The sequence below is a fragment of the Pavona decussata genome, unplaced genomic scaffold (assembly GCF_977016875.1).
Source record: "Pavona decussata unplaced genomic scaffold, jaPavDecu1.1 SCAFFOLD_244, whole genome shotgun sequence".
NCBI lineage: Eukaryota > Metazoa > Cnidaria > Anthozoa > Scleractinia > Agariciidae > Pavona > Pavona decussata.
In genome coordinates, this window is record NW_028145649.1 from 770,171 (window position 1) to 787,217 (window position 17,047).

General features: G+C 38.6%; 1 pseudogene across 1 annotated transcript in view; it reads left to right on the plus strand.

Annotated features, from left to right (window-relative positions):
* LOC146457285 (ATP-dependent RNA helicase DDX24-like) overlaps positions 1 to 17,047 on the plus strand; it is a 31,275-nt pseudogene that overhangs the window by 6,518 nt on the left and 7,710 nt on the right. Inside the window, exons 2-11 of the transcript XR_014858509.1 lie at positions 2,289 to 2,515; positions 2,939 to 3,049; positions 3,166 to 3,290; positions 4,755 to 4,795; positions 5,960 to 6,073; positions 6,649 to 6,770; positions 8,004 to 8,173; positions 9,972 to 10,083; positions 10,436 to 10,553; positions 10,790 to 10,886. The product of XR_014858509.1 is annotated as an ATP-dependent RNA helicase DDX24-like (transcript). The remainder of the gene's footprint in view (positions 1 to 2,288; positions 2,516 to 2,938; positions 3,050 to 3,165; positions 3,291 to 4,754; positions 4,796 to 5,959; positions 6,074 to 6,648; positions 6,771 to 8,003; positions 8,174 to 9,971; positions 10,084 to 10,435; positions 10,554 to 10,789; positions 10,887 to 17,047) is intronic.

The following is a 17,047-nucleotide window of genomic DNA, read 5'->3' on the forward strand; positions in this document are numbered from 1 at the left end:
AACTTGGTCTTGAAGGAACTGTTCGTTCAGCTCATGAGGCTCCGAAATTTCAATCTGAAAGAAAAAAAATGTTTACCGCAAAGTTATTTTGGCTTAAACAGCATTTTACTATCATTGCCCATATGTATTGGATCTCTCTCTTAAAGTAGATCGACCCGTATACGCAACCTCCTCCCCAGGGTCTCTCCTCTTCCCGTCCCCTGCAAGAGAAGAGACCCTGGAAACAAGGTTGCTGTATACGACCAACTGAAACAAGCGATTCCCCACTCTCACGCCCTCCCCCAAAAGGCCAATCCTTAGGAGATAAAGACAGGCTCCTGATAAAGACTCGTATACGAACAACCGAAATTAACGATTCCAAACTCTCACGGGCTTCCCTCCCCCAAAAGACAAACCCTTAAGAAATGTGAAAAATATATGCAGCATTTCTATCAAAAACCAGGGTATTCATAGGCGGCTTTTATCCAAACAAAATTCAGAGATCGCCGATTCTCCACCCAAGTGTAAATGGAAGTATTGTCAGTAGCAGCTCTCGTAAGCTTGTAACTGTTTTAATTGTGTAGCAACTGCTATTGTTTCTAGGGTTGGGGTATTGTTCTGTTGTCTTTTCTATTGCTTCCTGGAAGGGTTGCAAGCTAACCGCGTAAGACCTTACGAGAGCTGCTACATCGTCCGAAAACGTCTAGGCCTTTTCAAAAGAGGATCAAGGTGCCTTCATCCCCTCTTGCCTTTTACATCAGGACTTCTTCTTGAGTGACTTCTAACGAAGAGCCAACGCTCGAAACGTCAGCACTCGAATCCCTTTAGGTTAGCCAATTTACCTTAGTTTATTTATCAACTCTATTGATAAACCAAACATTCCCACTATTAAATGTGGCCCGGGTTCGATTGCCGGTGTCGATCACGACATATATGTTGGTTGAGTTTGTTGTTGATTCTCTTCCCTGCTTCGAGGGTTTTTCTGACGTTTCTCCGGTTTGCCCTCGTAAAAACTAAAATTTCCAAATTCCAATTCGACCAGGAATTGAAACAATAGCTGATTAAGAACCACCCTGTGGATGTGCCACTGAATTTCCCATTTATTTATGTTAAGTTTTTAATGCGGGGTGCCTGCGATTTTCCGCTGCCTCCGCAAAAACTAAAATTTCCAAATTTTCAATTCGAGAAAATAGTTGATGAAGAGCCACCCTGTGGATGTGCCACTGAATTTCCCATTTATTTATGTTAAGTTTTTAATGTGGGGTGCCTGCGGTTTTCTGCCTCCACAAAAACCAACATTTCCAAAGTCCAATTCGTACAGAAATTGGAAAATAGCTGACGAAGAGCCACCTTGTGGATGTGCCACTGAATTTCCCATTTATTTATGTTAAGTTTTTTATGCGGGGTGCCTGCAGTTTTCTGCCTCCGCAAAAACTAACATTTCCAAATTCCAATTCGACCAGGTATTGGAAAATAGCTGACGAAGAGCCACCCTGTGGATGTGCCATTGAATTTCCTAAAACGACTTCTCCACAGACCGCTACACAAACGCTCAACAAAGAACTCCAAGATCCTAGCTATGTACAAAGCTACCATGTCAGCCTGCACTTATGGGATTGACCGCTCGATGCCCGTTTAGCTCGTGGGCCCCTTGACCACTAAGCTTGTGGTGGTTAACTTAGTTAAATTACATTTAACTAAATTTAATTACTTTCTTGTATAATGAGCTGTGGATAGAGATAAATAAAAATGGCACATTGGTGACAGTAACAGTCACCCAGTACGCTCAGTTGTCAGAGCACAAAACTACTAACAGGCGGTGTCTTCAGTTCATGGACCAGTGTCTTAAGACAATAAGTAAGATCAATCTGGGCTGTGCTCACTCAAAATGGCCCCCCAAGAAAACAAATTTGTATCAATGGAAATGTCAAAAATTCTGCTTCATTTTTGTTAACAATAACCATACTAGTGCACAGAAACTAGTATTTGTTTTCTTTGGCTGGGGATGGCTAGGATGAAATTGGATTAGTTGGGAAATTTTTTTGAAGTTCTGCTAGTGAATTTTCGAGAAATTGCTAAAAGTTGATGACAGTTTATTCTTCCTTGGAGAAATCATATCTGTCATTTCCTTCATTCATTCCTTCCTTCATTTTCCTTTCCTTGTCATTTCCTCCAGGTGCTCTTCTACAGCAATCTCATGTAAGAGAAAAGGTTATATGTCAAATATTTGTCCAGCTTTGACTAAAATACAGCAAAACCTCCATGTCGGTTCCCCTTAAACTGTTGAGTATTCTACTTCTTTTTCTCAGGGATCAGGTAAAACTCTTGCATTTGGGATTCCAATTCTCACGCACATCCTGCAGCAAAAGTCTAGCCAAGAATCTGGAGAAGAAAAAGAGAAATGTATAAGCAACAGCTTGGGCAGTGACAAGATAAAAAGAACTCTCTTGGCTCTGATTATGAAACCAACAAGAGAATTAGCCCTGCAAATATTAGAACTCACCTCCAGCAAGCTGCAAAGCACACTTCATTAGAGGTAAAGGCATGATCAGAAATACTGTACCCTGTTTTCCAAGCTGCTGTCAGTACTTCTTCTACTTCAATCACCAGAACTCGGAGCACTCTCTGGGCATGTCTTCAACAAAAATTATCGTAAAGGAAACTGATATCCTGAGAAGGAGGTTCAGAGAGGCCATCAAGATACAGTGCCAGGGTCTCACTTTCAATCAAGAGAGGGATTACGAACTAGTCAGCAGGCTTTTTGGACATTTTGTCATTTGACTCACACCACCTCAAGTCTCATGGTTTGAATTAACATTTCACTTACTTGAAAAAGATTCAGTGAAGGAATCAAAAGCTTGTAACACTTTAACCTCTTTTGAATCGGAAGGCTTATTTTATTTATTTATTTTTGTTTTCGAAAAATATTATATAATATTATCTGTATATATCCGTGTAGATTGTGGCTGTGGTTGGAGGGATGGCTCCACAGAAGCAACAAAGACTTTTGCGCAAGTGTCCTGAGATCATAGTGGCCACTCCTGGACGACTGTGGGATCTGATATCAGAGGTAAGTGCTGTGTGTAAATTGCCTGAAAAATGCCTAGTACATGTTGCACTGTGCATGAGATACAATACATTTTTAAAACAAAAACAATTTAAACCACAACACATACATTATTGCAGGAAGAGGAACATGTCTGCCAGCTGGATCACCTCAGATTCCTTGTAATTGACGAGGCGGACAGAATGGTGGAACAAGGGCATTTTCAAGAACTTTCTTCAATCCTAGATCTTATTCATAGGACAAGGTAGGGCAGGAAATCTAATTAACAATAATAACTGGTAATACATAATCAAAGATTAGGGAGTGTGTTTCAATTATCTTGACCCCAGGCTCTCTTTCCTTACCTGAGTTGGTGATGATGTTATCTACCCCTGCAAAATCTGTGGGGGATGCCAGATACATGTCCCAAGATCCATTCATTCATTTGTTGATTGTCCCATACAATGTGAGTCGACTCCAAACACAGTTAAGAGTGCATTCTTTCTACGTCGAACACACCCGCAAATAGCTGAAGCTAGTCGAGGCGGGTAGGTATGTTTATACTAAACTAAATACAAATAAATCTGGTGTTTACAAATTGACTAAAATAAAAGTTAAATAAGTAGAAAACAAACAAGTGACGCAAAAAGGATTCACTAGCTGATAGAAATTAAAGGATTATAATCATTATGAGTGCCAGATAACTACTTGTGGTTAAATATAATTTAGGCGATGTTAAACTTGAGCCAGGGGCTGGTCAGCCGTCCACTTGCAAAGTGGTTTGCGGCGGCACCCTCTGGAAATCCCAGGGACATCTGCTTTACCATGCCATTGCTAGCTTGCTTGCATTTGGCTCGCTACTCCTTTTGGGTTGAGATAGTTGATGAGGGTGCATCCCTTACCCACTAGCACACACTGTTTTAGTATAAATTTTGATTCATATTCCACCAAAATGAAAAATTTTACTTTGTTCCATCAATATTTTAAAGTCTGTTCACTATCTATGATTGCAAAATAAGTAGTGAGTAGTATAGTCAATCAAATTACACAGTTTTGCAATGGTATGCCTGTTAGATGTATTAATTTATTGAATTCGATATAGAGTCATGAAATGAAGGCAGTTTTCTTAAACAAATTTCAAGGAGCCAGATACTTAGAAGTTAGGCTACCTTGCAAAACTTTAGAACACCAATTCATCTTCCAAATCGGCACTCTTAATCCCCAAGGAATCAGTGAACACTTTTGTTTTCCACGTAACTATGCAACACCCACCAATAGCATAGCTCGGCTGGTCACTATAGACATGTTAACACATACAACCCAGGATTCCTTGATTCGCTCTGACAGAAGGCTAATGCTTGAAACCTCAGCACTCGAATCTCTTTACGGTGGCCAATTTACCTTTTGTTGTCAGCTCTATTGATAAACTAAACATTTGTTTCTACTTGTCTAGCTGCTGCTTAACATGCACAAGAGCCTTGGGGTGCGTTTTTTTGGGAAAATCCAAAAACTGATTTGTGGTCTCAGATCATTCGGATCAAGGTGTATCAAAGGAACCGACAGATCCACTCTGGACAAGGATTCATCAGTTCTTTGATCCCGATGATGTGAGATCACAAATCCGTTTTTGGATTTTCCCAAAAAAACGCACCCTTGGATCAACTTCTTTTAACTTTATTCTGAGTTTAATGTACAGTGTAACTCTTTATTTCATTTTTCCATACACTAGTGGCAGCCGAGAACACCAAGAGGATGGCCAACCAATCACAAGTAAAGTTATTTTTGCCGTCATTTTGCATGTACATGTGCAATAGAGTTCTGAAGTGATGACATCTCAAGATTTAAATTTATGAGATTGTGGGATTCACTTCAAGATATTCAGAATGGTCATGATGAAAAATGTCTATTCTCCAAATATCAGCATCATCATGCAATTTGGGGGGTGAGATACATGTATTAGCTCTGTGGTACTTTGATGACTCCATACAAGTTCTAAACAAAATAAGAAGGATTTTTTTGGTGTCATCAGAACAAAATGTTCAGTGCTAATGTCTCACCCCCAAATTGCAGTAAGATTCCGATTTTTGGTAAGTAGGCATTTATTTTTGTCATCATGCTCTTTCCGATCATCTGAACGAATGAATCCCATAATTTCAAAAATTCAAATATTTGTGACATCACACTTAACTTACTCTATGAAGGGTTATTCCATTGCTGTCGTATCAACCAAAACACGTCTGATTAATCTTAGGGTGCATTTTTTGGGCTATTCTAGCAATTCTTATTCCACTTTAGGATTTACAGAATACACGGAATTTCAATTTCAAAAATAACACTTCTAAAAATATCTGGAAACGAAATACCCATGGAGGAGGTGACCTGAGAACTACTAATCTTTGTCTGACTGCACTCAATTGAGTGTCAGTGAACATGGCCAAATGTGTTTGCCATATATAACTAACCAGCTTTTAGGCCATATCTTTCATTTTTCGAAACTTTGCAGAAGATGTAGGAGAACTTTTTGTACTTTAAAGTGCTTTGCACAGTGCACGGTGTCGCCGAAAACATGCTCGTATCCAAGATTTCAACCAAAAGCCAGTTGTGACCGGCATGACTAGGATTTCGCGCCAAAAATTTCCCAAAATAACGCATATTCTGTACATTCCGAGTAAACCGTATTCCTTCCATTCTGTTCATTCTACTATCGGGAGCAGAATGAACAGAATGATACTCCATTCATGCGGAAACTGGAATAGCTCTCAAAAGAACACATTCAAATACCATCTATTCGGAATTCCGAGTATTCCTATTCTGGGATAGTCCCAAAAGAACATGCCCATAAGTAGTAATTCTAGTATTTGTTCCATTTTGTGTTCATGATTGTACATGATGATTGTAAATGCCTAACACCATTTCAATCTTTGTCCCGTAAAGATACTGCTGCCAAGAAAACTCTGCAGAAGTTTATCTTCTCTGCAACCTTGACTCTTCCCAAATCGTTCAAGAAAAAAGGAAAAGAAAAGAGTGTCACAAGAGGAGAAGCCTTGGGTAATTCCTTGTTTAAGCCCCAGTATCAACATGTACAATCTCCTTACTGGTCTCCATATATTCCTTTTAGTGTTAGTTGGGAGAATTTGTTTTAACATCAACAAATTGTATATTTGGTGATCATTTCCTTTAGCCATACATGTACAGTGTACTTGTTTTTTGTAAAGTAAAAAAAAATAATGTAAAATTGTATAGTGTACAGTTCCATGACAAGATGATCAAATGCGCTTTACAGCATGGGGACACTCTCCAGATCGAATTTGAATTTGGAAATTATGTCGCTTTTTGAGGAGATGGGAAAACCGCTGTACCCAGACAAAAACCTCTCAAAGCAAGGACGAGAACCAACAACAAACTCAACCCAGAGAACTCAACCCACATATCACACTCAGAGTCCGGGAATCAAACCCGGGCCACATTGGTGGGAGGCGAGTGCTCTCACCACTGCGCCATGATCCCTGCTCCTCTCAAGTAGTAATATTTAAAAGAGTCTTTGGATGCTTAATAATTTTCAGCCTTACAAGTCTGTTATGCTAACTTAAGCAGAATCTAATCTCTTTTGTCTCTGTGTTTAGTGTCGTTAATGGACAAAGTTGGACTGCATAAAAACAGTTGTAAAGTGATTGATGTTACAAACAAGAGAGGAACAGTGCAAACGCTGACAGAGACAAAGATTACTTGCTCCCTTAATGAAAAGGTTTGTTGCTGCATCTTTATCATTATCAAAAACATTGTCATTGTATAATGCAATTCCAGAATTTTGATTAGCTAATAGCGGCCATGGTATGTCAGCCATTATAACACCCCTGATCGAGAAATGGTCGCAATTAAATTCTCTTCTGGTTGTTCTTTCAAAGTGAAATCAGCAAGATCTTGCAATATTTCTTGATTGTTTTTAATAAACCAATTATTTCACTCGTGCATGTTGGGTATGAGATGATTATAGCCAACATGGCGCTACGCGCCTCGTTGGCTATAATCGTTGGGGTCGCGCATTTGTGGAATAATTGTTAACTCCCTTATTTTTCTTGGGATAGTGAAGCAAGCAAAATAAGCCAGCATGGGTGAAAATTGCCTTCCATGAGAAGACACCCCATATGGAGGAAGAGAGAAATGGGGAGGCAATTTTTGTGTGTGTTTATGTGGTTCACTTGCTTTGCTATCCGTAAGGAAATAATGGACTACTCATAGTCTTCTTTATCAGCATGTGACTGTATTAATTTGTTTGTTACATGTACTGTTCATGCATGAAATTTTCAGTTCCAAGAAAGAAAATTCCATTGGCAGGTTGTCAGAGTCATTCAAATTGGAAAGCGTTCAGTGGGAATCTCAATATTTTAATTAGCAAAGCCAGTCTTCTTCAAACTGCGTTCAAACAAGAGTCAATGGTTTTTATTGTCAACAGACATTTTCTCATTGTTCTCGTATGTATTGAATGTTGAAGAGTGCTCAAAGTTAAGTATCCTCCTCCACCCCTCCCCCCCCAAAAAAGAAAGAAAGAAATAGACGCTATCAATCCGTAAGAAAGAATTGTGTCGTTTGTGTTTAACCACCAGTTCTTGCTTACTCTTTTCTCTCATCAATTTTCACAAACTTTTGCAAAGTTTGAATCAACCCTTCTACTAAATATTTTCATCTACATGTAGAATGGAAGAGTTAAAATCCCACCACCATCTTTTCTCACACGGCGGCCATGTTGAGTCTCAGGAGAATAAAAAGCTTTGGTTTTGCATGGCAAGCCTCGCACTGAATTTGCATCTGGCCGAGGCTTCCCATGCGAAAACAAAGCTTTTTATTCCTTCGAGACTCAAAATGACCGCCGAGTGATAAGGGTCTATTAAGTGTGCTGTTTTCAACAATCACACACTTACTACAAGCTCTAGTTCTTGTTTCATCTTAGTTTCTCTTCCTTCCTTCCTTTGCTTTATAGGATCTGTATCTTTACTATTTCCTGTCCCGTTACCCAGGCCGCACGCTGGTGTTTTCCAACACGGTCGACTGTGTTAGGAGACTGGGTTCATTGTTTAGACTGCTAAACTTTGATCCGTGGGTTTTACACGCCAGTATGCAACAAAGACAGAGGTTAAACAACCTGGACAGGTCAGTCAAAATCATGCGTTACACTTAAAGGGCCCTAGTCAGCCACACCTTTGTTTTTGTTTATATGCGAGAGTTTGGCTATTATATTTTATTCGGAGCATGTCGAAATGAACGAAATCACTTAGAAACTACTAAAGATAATTAATCATACCTTTAGAACACAACTTACAGTTAAGCAATAAGCTTTCGCTTCACCATGCAATACCAATAATTTCGATGGCATCGAAAATGGTGGAGGCTGACTAGGATCCTTTAACGGTAAATTTTGTCGAAATCAGTCGAAAAGACGCTTTTTGATAATAATTTGGTTGATGAAAGTGATGGATTATTCAGGGCGTTACCAATCGATGAAATCGATGATCGGAAAATCAATCGATCAATCGATGGTAATCGATTACGGTTAGTTAATTGGCATCGATTGGCATCGGCCAATCGATGACCAATCGATAATCACACAAAAGTAGTAGCGAGCTTCATCGATTGCCATTGATTGTCGTTCAAAATAAATTCCGATATTTTGTGAGAGTACGCAGAGCGAATATTATTTCGTAATGTTTAGTTGCATTGTTTGAGATGAGATCTGATTTGTTCACCGTGACACAAATTAATTTTAAGACAACACAATTAAAATACACGGGAAATACACCCTAAACCTGTTGACTTGCTTCATGTTTGCTCGAGCAAACGTAAGCTTTTGTTCAAGTTCTACCACATCCGACGGCGTCAATTTGTACTGAACTCTCTTTCTCCTCTGATGTTAAGCTGTTACCGTTACACGTTCTAGTTATGAATATCGTTGTTTTTGTAATAAAACGTATGGTTATCGTTGTTTTGACTAATAAAATGTAACATACAGTACAGACCGTGTAGTTTAAACTGAATGTACTTAACGAGAATTTAAGTCAAATAAAAGGCAATGGCAGCAAAAGTGATCGATTAATATTGGTAATCGATGAAAATCGATGTTATTCAATTGATCGATTCTTATCGATTACCGATTGTTATTGATAATCGATGAGAATCGATAATCACAAAAACTTACGCGATCGATTGGCCATCGATTATCAATATCAATCGATTAATTGATATCAGTTGTCATCGATTGTTATCGATTGTCATCGATCATCGATTTCATCGATTGTTCACGCCCTGATTATTCACTGAGTGACACAGGCATACTTTTGAAAAAGGAAATCCAGATGCTCCTATCAGGAGTGGAACCTAAGACCTTCTGACTACTAGTTCAGATGCTCTACCACTGAGCTACAGGAGACTTGTGGGAGCTAAGGTAGTCTGAAATGTCAGCCCTCTCCTCCCCCTAACCCACAGGGGGCGCCCCTGCGGGTTAGGGGGAGGAGACGGCTGACATTTCAGACTAGAGCTAAGGCCATTAACCTAGGTTCATGGAACAAACATCCTGCATATACTGCTAGGGTTTGAATGTCAATGTATGGCATATGCGCAATGGAATGAATGCGATGGTACAGTCAATTCTCGTCTTGCGGACACCTCGCTATTACAGACACCCCGATAATACAGACAGCAACTAAATCTGCAACAAAATTAAATTACAGACGTTTGACTGAAATAAATTCCTGCTATTTAATAGCGGGAATTTATTTCAGTGAACACGGACTCTCGCTCGAGGGTGTCCACAATAAAGGGAGTTGACTGAGTGTATAATTATTTTAAGCCTGTTAAATGAATGAGTATGATGTATTGTTCGTTGAGTGACACAGGTATACTCAGGAAAGCGATATTCATGTTAACCTAGATTTGTCATTTTCCCGCTTTTCAGGTTCAAGTTAAATTCTACGGGTTTGCTTCTCGCTACAGATGTGGCCGCGCGGGGTCTGGATATACCAGCAGTTGAGCACGTGATTCACTATCAAGTTCCCAAGGATCCTGACGTATGTTCAAACCTACCAGTAGGAGTGGGAAGGGGTTGCGTGATAACCTTAAGATTAGGCAAGGATTGAAACTCCCGTTAACTGTCCATTAAGTCACCGATAATTTTTCGGGTGTTTTTTGGACGTTTTTCCCACTGACTAACGAGGGTCTACGTTATGGAAGGTCATTTGCTTGTCTGCAGTTAGCCGAAATTTTGTGTCTTTTCAAAATTAATTTTGTGCTTCGAGAAAAGGTACTTCACAGATTCTGAGAAAAACGGCTGGCAGACATAAGGCAATAAATAATCTGGTTTTCATACAGATCTGTAGCTTCGATAAATATATTCAATTTCTTACTTTGTTGTTTCTACAGCTGTATATTCACCGTAGTGGTCGTACAGCCAGAGCCAGCAGGGAAGGTTTAAGTGTTGTTCTTGTGGGGCCGGAAGAACTGGGATCTTACAAGAAAATCATGAAGACGCTCAACGCAGGTATGGTGTGAGGATTTGTGGTCGAATCATACCTAAGACGTTTCGCCCCAGACCTGTAGCCCCCAAATAAGAGATATCTCACCCCTAATAATAGACAGTTGACTCCCAATTTAGAGGGCCTAGCATCATGGTTTGTATTGTCGTCGGGAATCAGAGTTTTTTTCTTTGTTCCAACCAAATGTTCGCGTTTTCACAAATCTTCATTTTTTTCCTGTTTATTTACTTTTTTGTTTCAGGAAACGACCTCGACTCCTTCCCTGTTGACGTAGCTTTCATGTCTTCCATACGAAAAAGAATCTCGCTTGCTAAACAAATTGACAAGGAAGAACACATGTAAGTAAAAGACAATCAGCAAAATGCTGTGGACGTGTCGCTGTGACTCTCAAGAACACCGCAACATAAATATGGAAAACTTCTGAAAATTTCGCTTAAATAAAAATTTGACAACAAGTACCGTACCGTTCCACTAAATGCTGCGAGCAGCTCATTCATTCGAATAAAATAAAAGTAAATGGCTTCATTTTAAGGGACAGTGTCACTATTTTTAGTGTCATTTTGAATAGCAAAAAAACATGTATGTATCGATGGAGACGATAAATAATGGTTCAACTTTGTTAAAAAATAACCTTACTAGTGTACAGGAATTGAAAATAATCATTTTTGCCTACGGATGGATAGGATGGAAATAGATTGCAACTGAAAAAGTTGGCCAGTTTTTTCAAGTTCCTCCTATGAGTTTTGGAGAAATCGCTAAAAACTGTAGTTTATAGTTTATTCTTCGATTCCTTGGATAAATCCTTTCATAATTTCTTTTCAGTGCTCTAAGAGCAATTTCATGTTAAAGAAGTGGTTCTTTGTCATTGCCAAATGTTTTAGCAGTTTTTACCAACATACAGCAAAATCTCCTTGACAATGCCCCAAGTGTCAAAGTATTTAGCACCGTAACGCTAATTGAGGACACTATAAATCAATGAAAAATATACAAACTGAAAATAACATTTGTTAAGAGCCGTCCTCTGTAAATATCGACTATCGTCGTTTGGACGAGAAAAAATGAAATCCCTCAAACTTTCTCAGAAGAATGGTCTATATAAGTGATTCACATAAATATAACTTTCAGCTCAGTTCGATTCGTATTTTAGCTGTACTGCGACCATCTTGGTTTTACCGCTCTGAGAAGGCTTTCAGCGGCCATTTTAGGCCACACTTTTAAGAATTTGCCTTACAAAGAAAGCGTTACAAATCCGAACAAAATCTCATTATTCGAAACAAGCAAATGTTTGTGGTTGTGTTGAGAAGCTTTTTTGGGAATTTGATCGAAATCTGATTTTTTTACAAAATTTTTAATTTCTTCCCTAGTGAACTACTCTTCAAGTGCCAAAAAAATGGCCGAGTTTAAGGGAAAATATCGCTAAAGATACATTAGTTGGCACCCTAAAACAGCATCCCAGTTAAAGAGCAATGTCTCGTCTGTAAGGATATGCAATAAAATTTTTGGGCAGTTAAAGAGAGAAAATTATAGAAGAAGAAGTTTTAATTGTACTTTTGTCAACAAACACCGCCTTCCTAATTAGCATAACAACATGAAAATAACGATTTACTAAGAATATAATGATAAATTCCACTTACCTCGTGAAATATCGAGAACTGGATATTTCAAAATATATCAATTTATAGTTTCAGTTGGATACAGCCGCATTTTCGATGATTTGTTGTGCGAAATCACTGTAATACACCGCAGCCTTTAAACTGAGTTGAATTCTTCAAAGTCCGTCAGGACAACTATCGGCCGAAAAAATTGCCTTCCGCCCCATAAGCTGCCGTGTGCAAGGTGTCAAATATTTCTTTGTTATCCTTAATGACCAAAACTTCTTTCAGCAACCATTTAAATCCTGCTTTGAACTGGAGATTCTCGTCAAGAAATCGTTTATGTTCCGTTGACCTTCCGCCGTGATTAAACAATGAGATTGCGTTACAGAAACGTGCGCACATCCAGACGGGTTGGGGTGGGGGTGGGGAGGAAACAAAAGTGGAAATGTTCCCAAATTTAAAAAAAAGGCCATTCAATTTCTGTCAAAGCTATTTTATGCATTTCGGGTACTAAATAGGAAACTGCCGTCCCAGAATAATGTGGAGTATGATAAGCCCTTGTGCTGTATTTTTTAGGTTGGGGCGTGGGGGGGGGGGGTGGGGGGGGGGTGGCAAGTAAAACACTAATTTACAGCATCAGTTGATTGTTGCTCGTCTGTTTAGGTTTCATACATGATGTTGGTCAATGATTCTCGTCAAGAATGTTTTATGTTCTGTTGGCCTTTCGCCATCATTAAACAATGAGATTACATTAAAGAAACGCGCGCACATCCGGGTGGGTTTGAGGTGGGGAGGAAATAAAAATGTCACGGACTTTAGCTTGTAAGATGCTGCGAAAGTGTTAGCCATTCTTCGCCTATTCGGGGCTATAAATTAAACACCTATCTTGGAATAATGGAACATGACTAGTGACTTTGGGGAACGTTGAGAAATTTGTGTAGGTTATAATTTTTTTCTGGTTTCTGTCGTAGTAGGAAGTACCCTCTGTAAAGTCACGGTCTCTTATTTAGATGGGAACCTTTTCCAGCGAGTTCAAATATTTTGTGGTTGATCTAGAGGCAAAAATGGACTTCTGGAACTTTAGTCGACAATTCGTTTCATGTTTTCTTTCCCTCTCTCACTGTGATCAAATTGCCCTGCGGAAACGCGAAGCCGATGGTTAAGTAGATTTATATAATGACTACATCAAATTAAATTTCATAGGTGTGGCTACTTTTCATTTTATTTCGTGGGGGAGGAAACGTGTGACGAACCCCTAAGGACGTCTGCGTTGTTTAATATTTTAAGTTGTTCGGGTCGCAAAAGAGAACCATAGAAATATAATGTGGCAATCAAAACGTATAGTTTCCAGTTTTAATAATTATATTCTTTTCGTGACACGCGTAAAGCGAATGGCTTAGTAGCCGCACTTTTAATTGGTCCTTGGAAAATTCCTGGTGATGGCCACCTGGTACTCGTCGCATGTTGGAGGTACCTGCGAATCCAGTACCCAAAACGATAAAAATGTGCAGTGTGTCCTACTGAGTGACTGCCGAGGGGACGTGAGTGTCCATTTAAAAGCACTGCACGTTTGGGCAGGTATAGCATGAGTATTTTGATATAATTTTATTTTAGCAGTTTTCTCTTAAGAAACACCAAAGTACAAATCATGAGTATTCATTCCTTGAAACGAATACATTTATTTTGAACTCCCCCACGAAATTCACAACCTGGTTTCCATGCCATTTCGAATCACAAGTTATCCCCTGCAATTACACTTCATTACACCTTTTCACACGAAGACGCTAAAAATGTAAGCCTTTCCGGAGTGAAAAGCGTGTAACTTGGTAAGAAGCAAACTGTCCCATTAGATCGTACTCTCTGAACTAATGCTTTTGAAACGTAACACGTATTTGAATCTCATAAATTCTTCCTTATCAAATTTTCTTCCTTATCAAATTTGGTCTGAGGCATATATTAATCACGTGCCAATCTCGTACCCAGAGTCCTCAGGCTTTTTGGTCAGCGGGGCGGCGCCAGGAGAGACTCTGGGATAATGGAATTTCTTATCCCAGAAAACGTGGGATTCCGGTCTTTGTGCGCATGCTTACGATTAAAACGGAAGTCAAATGCCCCAAAATGGCAGCCGTGTGATTGTTATTGGGCCTGAAGGTTTTATAGGGCCTTGAAAGTGTTCGAGAAAGCCAAAATTGATTCTTACACGCGATCAAAAGGAACTGGATTTTTTTCCCGTAAGAGCGGATCAAAGCAACTGGATTTTTTTTCATGTAAGAGCGAGGGAAAGGTGGACTTGATTCGACGTTGCTACAACAGACAAGTAACATATTTCTTTATTACTGTTTATACTTACAAATAAAAAGGAACCATCTCTTCTCCTCTCACAGAACTGAGCGGCTGACTGTGTATTGAATTTATTTTCAAATTACCTTCTCCCCTTCCCTTAACAGTTTACGTCGAAATGGGATTCAATGAACACATGCATGTTACCATTTGAGAATAATTTAAATCACCTCTTAATATTAGTAATATTTACTGTTGTAAATTAAGGGGTTTTTTGTCCCAAAAATTGTTAATTTTATTAGACTGAATTGTGTGCACGCTTTTCTCAAAGTGAATTTAAGAAAGTCATATGTGTTCGAGTGCAAGCTAGTACAATTTCAACATCAGCATATTTAATACATGCCATGAATTCAAGAGCAGCTTTGAAGTTTTTCTTTCTGAATAAACATTCCTTTTGCCTAGCTTTTGACAAAACTGATAGAGAGTGCTCACATCTGGCATGCTTTTAGTGCTGTAGAGTTGCTCCCAGGTATACTAATAATGTATCTAGAAATAAAATGAAGTAGTATAACAGAGATTGGATAATTGTGCCAACAGGCTTTGAAAATAATAAAGGGGGTTGTGTTGAGGTTTAATTTGTTAACTATTCTGCCTTACCACAGAGTAATTATATGAGAACTGTATGGAGAGTGGTAATCATGCCACCTCTCATCAGTAAATTGGTTATAATGTGATTGTTGAGAGACTGTTGATAACCTGCCTATAATATTTCATTTAGTCAGTAAATTTCTATACCGTGCGTATAATCTCCTTAGTCTGTTCTTGTATACGTGTAATCAAGGTAAAATAATTTAAAACTATCTTATGTGAGTTCTCTTGTAATTTTGGGTGCAGTGTAGGAAGCACAGGGAAGGGGTCGAAAGATTGGGGAAATCGTGTTTATATTATAAATTGAAATAATTTTGGTGGGGCCTGACTTCATGTGGTTGTGGAGTGCACACTTTAACTAAGAGCTGAGTCAGATAGCTCAGATACTGACACACATTACCTAATGTATTCTGATCGATTAGGGCACGTTACTGGTAAATTGATAATTTCTAAAGGATTTGCCATTTTTTTTGAGTACTGGATGGTGATGTGATTTGGTATCACACGTTTAATTGACTTCAGGCAAGGGAAGTATTATACTCAACCAACACTCTGCTGAATTGTATACTATAATCTCTTCTCTGATCTTGCAGCTCTTGCTTTGACGACAGATGATTACTATTGTCAAACTCCCCAATATCCTGAATGATTGGCACAGTGTTGTGAGACCTTTGCTGAACTGTGTAAATTATCCAGCGCTTGTGGGAATTTGTGGTCCCTTGACAATAATGTTAGCTAAGAACTAAAACTGGAAATTGTCAAACGTGACTCTTATTTCAAGCCCTTCCTGGGCTCTGATTGTCTATTAGGCCACAATGTAAGTCATCCAGCATATTGCATAATGTTTGTGGGACTGGACCAAGCCTTATCAGCTGCATTGATCAAAGGTCTAGAACAATAGAAATACACATTCAAAATAATAATTCAAAATCATTTAAATTTGTCATACCATCAGTTACAAAACTATATCTAAAAAGATGTTTCAAATTTCTCTTTAGCTGGTTAGCAGAATAAACAATAAGGCTAGTGATGTTTCTTTAACCCATAAGTTAGATTTGAATAGTAATTCTTTTTTTTTTTTTTTGGGGGGGGGGGGGGGTCTAACAAGTATTGACTGTAAAACTTCATGTTTCATCTATAATCACTCTATAATAATTATTAACAGTTTTGTTAACAAATTATATTAAAAAAATTCTACATACTTGATGAGATAATGGTTACACATAATTTTATTAGTTACCCCTTAACAGGGAAAGGGAAGGGAGTAAAGGACCCATTGGAATCCTTGGAATGTTCAACATATATATTTTATAGACTTGTCACTCTTTCATAAATATTGAATGCAGTTTTTTTGCAAGTTTATTGTAGTGTCTGAAAGTTTTTCTTTTGTTTGATTATCAGTGCAAAATAACAATAAACGGTAGGATTCACTGAGAAGTATAATTTTTATGCTTAAATCTGCTGGCTACCACAAATTTCTTGCTAATATTTACTAGCAATAATAATTACATGAATGAATATTACATGAAGAAATGATAGACGGGGTTGTTCTCACCAAATTAATCAGTAAAATCCATCCGCTGCCAAAATAATTATGTCAGTAAATTTGCCAATTACAAGTGGAGTGTTTGATAAGGATATAATTATGATGAAAGTGGTCACTTTCTGCACAAGGCTGTGCAAGCATTATCTGCAGGTCATATGCCACACAAACTTGGGGTACTTCGCTTGCATGTTTATGTACAACGGGTACACTTGCAGTGGAATGAAATCGAGCAGGGGCCTTCTCTTGTATCTCCTCAATATAATAGCATCCCAATTGAACCCTTCAAGGGAAGACTTGGTGTTCTTCCTCATAACATATATCACAGAAAGTCACACCTCCGCTCATCAATTTGTTTTTTTCAACAACTGGTACTTTAGGCATGATTGCACACTTGTCTACAAGGGAACCCACAGTTTCCTTGTCTCATACT